Source organism: Numida meleagris, chromosome 2, assembly GCF_002078875.1.
Source record: "Numida meleagris isolate 19003 breed g44 Domestic line chromosome 2, NumMel1.0, whole genome shotgun sequence".
Lineage (NCBI taxonomy): Eukaryota > Metazoa > Chordata > Aves > Galliformes > Numididae > Numida > Numida meleagris.
Genome location: NC_034410.1, coordinates 36,093,003 through 36,099,002, shown reverse-complemented (window position 1 = coordinate 36,099,002; position 6,000 = coordinate 36,093,003).

The window sequence follows — 6,000 nt, the reverse complement described above, 5'->3', positions numbered from 1 at the left end:
TCTACTAACTCAGCACTCATTCTGAGAATAATTTTTTCTTAATATCCAACCTGAGCCTCCTTATATCTGATCTAAATCTCCCCTCTTTTAGTTCAAAATCATTTCCCTTTCTCCTCTTACAGAAGGCCCTGCTAAAGAATTTATCTGCTTTTTTCTTAAAGCCTCCCTTTAGGTATTGAAAAGCTGCTCTCACGTCTCTCTGGAGCCTTCTATTCTCCAGGCTGAATAGCCTTAGCTTTCTCAACTATGTCCTGGTAGGATAATTTTTGTGGCCATCCTCTGGATGTGCTCTGACGGGTCCACATCTCTCTTGTACTGAGGACTCCACATGTGGACACAGTACTCCAGGTGAGATCTCACCAGCACAGAGTTTAGGGGAGGATCACCTCCCTCGACTTGCTGGCCACGCTTCTTTTGATGCAGCCCAGGATGCAGTTAGCCCTCTGGGCTGTGAGAGCACAATGCTGGCTCATGTCTAGCTTGCCATCCACTGATATCCTCAGGTCATTTTTGGCAGGGCTGTGCTCTATCCTTTCATTCCTCGGCTTGTATTGATAGCAGGGGTTGCCACTATGCAGGTGCAAGGCCTTGCACTTGGCTTTGTTGAGTCTCATGAGGTTCTCCACTGCTCAAGCCTATCTAGGTCTCTCTGGATAGCATTCCATCTCTTGGGCATATGGATTGCACAACGCAGCTTGGTGTTTTCTGCAAACTCGCTGAGGGTGCACTCAATCCCAGTGTCAATATCACTGAAGAAGTTAAAGAGTGGTGGTCCCAGTACTGACCAGTACTGACCCCTGAGGGACACCACTCATCACTGATCTCAATCTGGACATTGAGTCATTGACCAGCACTCTCTGGGTAAAATCTCATAACAAGTTCCTCATCCATCAGATGGTCCACCCATTAAATCCATATTTTTCCATGTTGTGGGGGACCATGTGAAAGGCCTTACTGAAGTCCAGAGGGATGACCAGTGGATCTTCTCTTGTCCACTGACACAGTTACGTCATCATAAAAAGCAATGAGGTTAGCCAGGCAGGACCTGACTTTGGTGAAGCCATTCTTGTTATCCCATATCACCTCCCTCTCTTGCACGAGCCTTAGCAAAGCTTCCAGGAGGATTTGCTCTATGATCTTCCCCAGCACAGGGGTAAAGCTGGTGAGGGGTCTGGAGCACAAGTCTCATGAGGAGTGGCAAAGGAAACTGGGATTGTTTAGTCCAGAGAAGAGGAGACTCAGGGGAGACATTATTGCTCTCTACAGCTACCTGAGAGGATGTTGTGGAGAGATGGGGGTCGGCCTATTCTCCCACATAACTATCAGGAATGGCCTCAAGTTGCACCAGGGGAGATTTGAGTTGGATATTAGGAAAAATTTATTCTCCAAAAGAGTTGTCAGACACTGGAATGGGCTGCCCAGGGAGGTGATTGATTCAACATCCCTGGTAGTGGTGGGGAAATATTGGTGGTAGGTGGATGGTTAACTGGAAGCTCTTGAAGATCTTTTCCAACCTTGGTTATTCTATGATTCTATGAGGCTGATAGGTCATAGTTCGCTGGGTCATTCTTTCTATCCTTCTTAAAAATGGATGCTGAATTGCCTTTTTTCCGATCACCAGGGATTTCACCTGGCCATCATGACTTTTCAAATATTGTCAAGAGTGCTTTAGTGACTGTGTCAGCCAATTACCTCAGGACTCCAAGATGTATTTCATCAGGACCTATGATCTCAATAAAATTAATGAATAAATAATTAATTAAAATAAAAACTTAATTGTTGTAAAATCGGTGTGCTTTCCTGTGTTTACAGTACAGCAGAAAAAAAGTATATCGGAGATTAATTATTGTTTAGATAATACAGAATGAGAGGATTTAGTGACAATTTGTCAGAATTGCCTTGTAAAGGATTTTGCACTTAGCCTGTGACACTATATGCCCATTTCTGAATGCTTTTGGCTAAGCAGTGAATCTCTCGCTGCAGTCTGCTGTGAAGGGTGCACAAAACACTTAAACTCTGAACTGCATTGATGTCATTAGTCAAAGTGAATTATCTACAGCAGCATGTTAGATATTATGTTATAAAGTTGTTACATGTTATAATGAGTTTGCATGAGATCTGCAGTTGCATACAGTATACAATCTGTGATGCCTGTCAGAGAAAAAGAAAAAAAAAAGCAATACAAAATTTCCATGAGGTTTGCAAAGTGGATGAAACCCAGAGCTGCAAAAGTATGAGATCCCCTTTCTAAGAGCAATTGAAGTAGAGAGTGTTTGAAAACTGTCAATGAATTCAGCAGCTTCAGAGGCTTTAGTGTCCTCTGATTACATGTATAGATGATGGATCAGCATGCATCGGACAGGTTAGGGGATGACGTACTGGAAAGGAGCTCTGCAGAGAAGGACTTGAGTGTCCTGGTGGACAACAGGTTGGCCATGAACCAGCGGTGAGCTCTTGTGGCCAAGAAGGCCGATGGAATCCTGGGGCACATTAAAAAGAGCATGCCCAGCAGGTAGAGGGTGGTAATCCTCTCCCTCTATTCTGCCCTGGTGAGGCCACATCTGAAGAATCCAGTTCTGGACTCCTCAGTACAGAAAAAGACAGGGATCTTCTACGAAGAGTCCAGTGGAAGGCCACAAAGATGATCAGGGGTCTGAAGCATCTCCTGTACGAGAACCATGGGACTCTTCAGCCTGGAGAAGAGAAAACTGAGAGGGCATATAATCACTGTTTACAACTATCTAAAGTGTAGGAGTCAAATGGATGGGGCTGGGCTCTTCCCAGGGATGTGCAGTGACAGGACAAGGGGAAATGGGCACTAAATGGATCACAGGAAGTTCCATGCATATAGGAGGAAGAATTTCTTTACTGTGAGGGTGACAGAGCACTGGAACTGGCCCCTAAGAGAGGTCGTGGGTCTCCTTTTCTGGAGAAGTTCAAGACTTGCCAGAATGCTTTCCTGTGTATCTTTCCCATTTTTCTAGGTAACCTGGTATAGCAGGGGGTTGTACTTGATGATTCCCAGAGGTCTCTTCCAACCCCTACAATTCTGTGATTCTGTGATAATAAAAAGACTGCTTTTTATTTATTGGCTTGTTTAGTCATATACAAAAGCCATGGTAAGGTCATAGCCCCACTTATTATAGTAAATTATGATAACAGCAACTTTGGGTTTCAGTGAATTCTAATTTTTCAGGGAGGGAAACAGATATCTGAAAAATTTCTAACCTATTCTGTTTGTTCCAGGCTTTCGACTTCATATATGTTCTCTTTTCAAGCACGAGTTTATTTATTTTTTAATATCTGCAAGTGGTCAGTCTATCTTATGGATGGTTATTAATGAGAGATCACTAATCTTTGAAGGTCAACAATTATCTCAGCCCAGAACATCCACTTTGCCCTTCAAAAGCCATCTTTTCTCTAAATGATAAACATCCAAAATAACAGCATAATTGAATGAAATGCAAACGAATTATTTATGTAATGGAGACATCTTGTTCTCATAAATTATTGAGTACAAAATAGCTGTCGACCTGTTGAATATTCCTAGGACTGTGTTAAATTTCTCTTTATCAACTTTATCCATGATTTATGAAAGTAAAAGCATCAGCGTAATAATGGTGAGAACCTGGATTGCCCACTAAAAAAGAATCTCCACTGATGAAAACACACACACACGTTCCCGGGTTTCGGCACCACTTGAAAACACTCTCACACACACACACACAGAGACACACACAATAGCAGCAAGAAAAGCTTTTTTTTATTCAAAGGTGTAGCACTCCTTTTATAATACTTGTTATCCACTATTGCCATCTAAAGCTTACTCCCTTAATGCTTATTGGATATTTTTGCTGAGGCATGTAGCAGTGAAGCATGAAGCAGTATTTTCCATCTATTGACATATCAAAAGGTAGCTTATCGGATCATCTTAGTTTGCCATTTTTCCTGCGTCACGGGTACATTCTTTGGTCAACTAGTCCTTGTTCCTTCGGGGAGGGGGCCTTTCTCGTTACATCTCGTATCCTCGCAACCGCCTATTACAACACACTGAAAACAATATTTAGAAGTTTTAAATTATTTCAAGCTATTCTGAATTTTATTGTTGGTGTTTATATTTTCAGGGTTTCAAACATAAAATTCCAGGTGTTTTTTTTTTCAGTCAGTATGTCAGTTGTTACAAGAAGGCTTTTTTTTTTTTTTAAAGAACTACTGGAAACCAGACTTTTTCCTATACTTCTTTGGTTGTTCAAGATGCAAAGGAGCTATGTTGGGGCCCATGCTAATATTTCCCCTTTACTTCCATTTCTCTCAGATTTTGTGACCAGAAATGATGTCTGTAAGCCATCACTGGGCCTTTGAGCCCAAAGCAAAGATCTGCTCTCAAGTTCCAGCCTAAGCAAAACCAAATGTATCTCTCAGAAAGTGTTTGGAACTGTTCAAATATAATATAAAACACTACTGTATTAGGAGAGTGGCAAGACCTTTAAAATCTGACATATTTAATATTTTTAAACCCTCTTGCACTTCAGTTTTCTGAACACTGTATTTTATTGCATATGGCAATATTATACTGATACCCTTTAATGTGCTTGCTTATTTGGCTTGTGAGGAAAATTACTGCATGTATACATGAAATAAAATATTGGTATTCAGTAGTTCATATAAAAGAAAGCAACAGCCTTCATGATTTTAAATCAAGTTCCAAAGGAATTAACAGAAACCCTCAATTTTAGGAGAAACTTCAAATTTTCTGAGTTTAACTAAGTGATCTCAGACTATTTTCTGCTGACAAAAATAAGTCAGAGTTAAGTGGGTGATATTGACTGGACTTTTCAGTGGTTGTTATTCCTTGGTTATCAATCTGGTACTCCATTTTTCTACGTATTGAAGTAAGAGGAAATGTATTTTTTAAAAAACAAAAGCAATTTTCAAGGCCAACTGTATTCTGTGTTTTCAAGGTTGAATAGATGAGAAAACAAGAGAATAAGTAGCTCATCTTGTTGCTCTATTTATAGGTGGAGTGAAGTAATGAGGTGGCTGAAGTTTAGCATGGATAAGTACAACAATGTGGTTGTGAGCTGAAGCAAACACAAGTAGATGAAAATGGGTTTCTCAGAGGCCCTTTTAATTGTGAAAATACCTGTTATTAATTGCCAGAGCTCAGAGCCTAGCTTTGACCATGAAGTATGTCTTGCTATATCAGTAGAATAGCAGAATAGTTTTCTCTGTGCATCCATGTCCAAGATGTTGCAGTTGTATCTTTCAGCTGTGAACTTAAGCACTCGCTGTGATATACACTATCAGTAGACTTTAAAAAAAAAAAAAAAAAAAAAACACTAAGCCCAAAGCAGATGTAGGGTTCAGAAGGAAGCAGTTTATTACCCCATGTCTCTCAATCAGAGTACCTTGAAGAACAGAGAAGTTATTGATGCAGAGTGGTCCTGTAGTGCTCAATGGCCACTTTTGCCTGCCCTAAGTATGAAGGCAAGGATTCTTGGACACCAGCCTGTAAAAAAGGTGGCTTTGCTTTATTGACACTGCAGCATTTAATAGAGGTGTTTCAACTGGAATCCTGTCATGCAGAAAACCAAGGATCTGTGAGCAATCTACTCTCAGTAGAAATCTTTTGCACTCTTTAGTTTTCTCTACCTACAGACTTGATAACATCCTGAGAGCCACAAATTGTCTGAAGGTCCTTAAGGGAAGGAAAGAGATGTATTTCCCATTGTTGATAAAATGCCCTCTTTTTCAAATGTTTGCTATGTTCATTGGCTTGTTGGGCTTTTAATGTTTCTGGATGGTCTGTCTGTAAGAAGTAAAATGAATTGCCAAGGCACGATTTACCAAAATTTTTATGGATGACTTTTTGGGTTAGCTTTTCTGTATAGAGAAATACAAATAAATAAAGTAATTGCAAATGCTACTTGCCACCTCATATTGGATTTGCCCCTGAATAATTCCTTGCAGGGATGACAGAGTAAATACTGGGAAATTTCA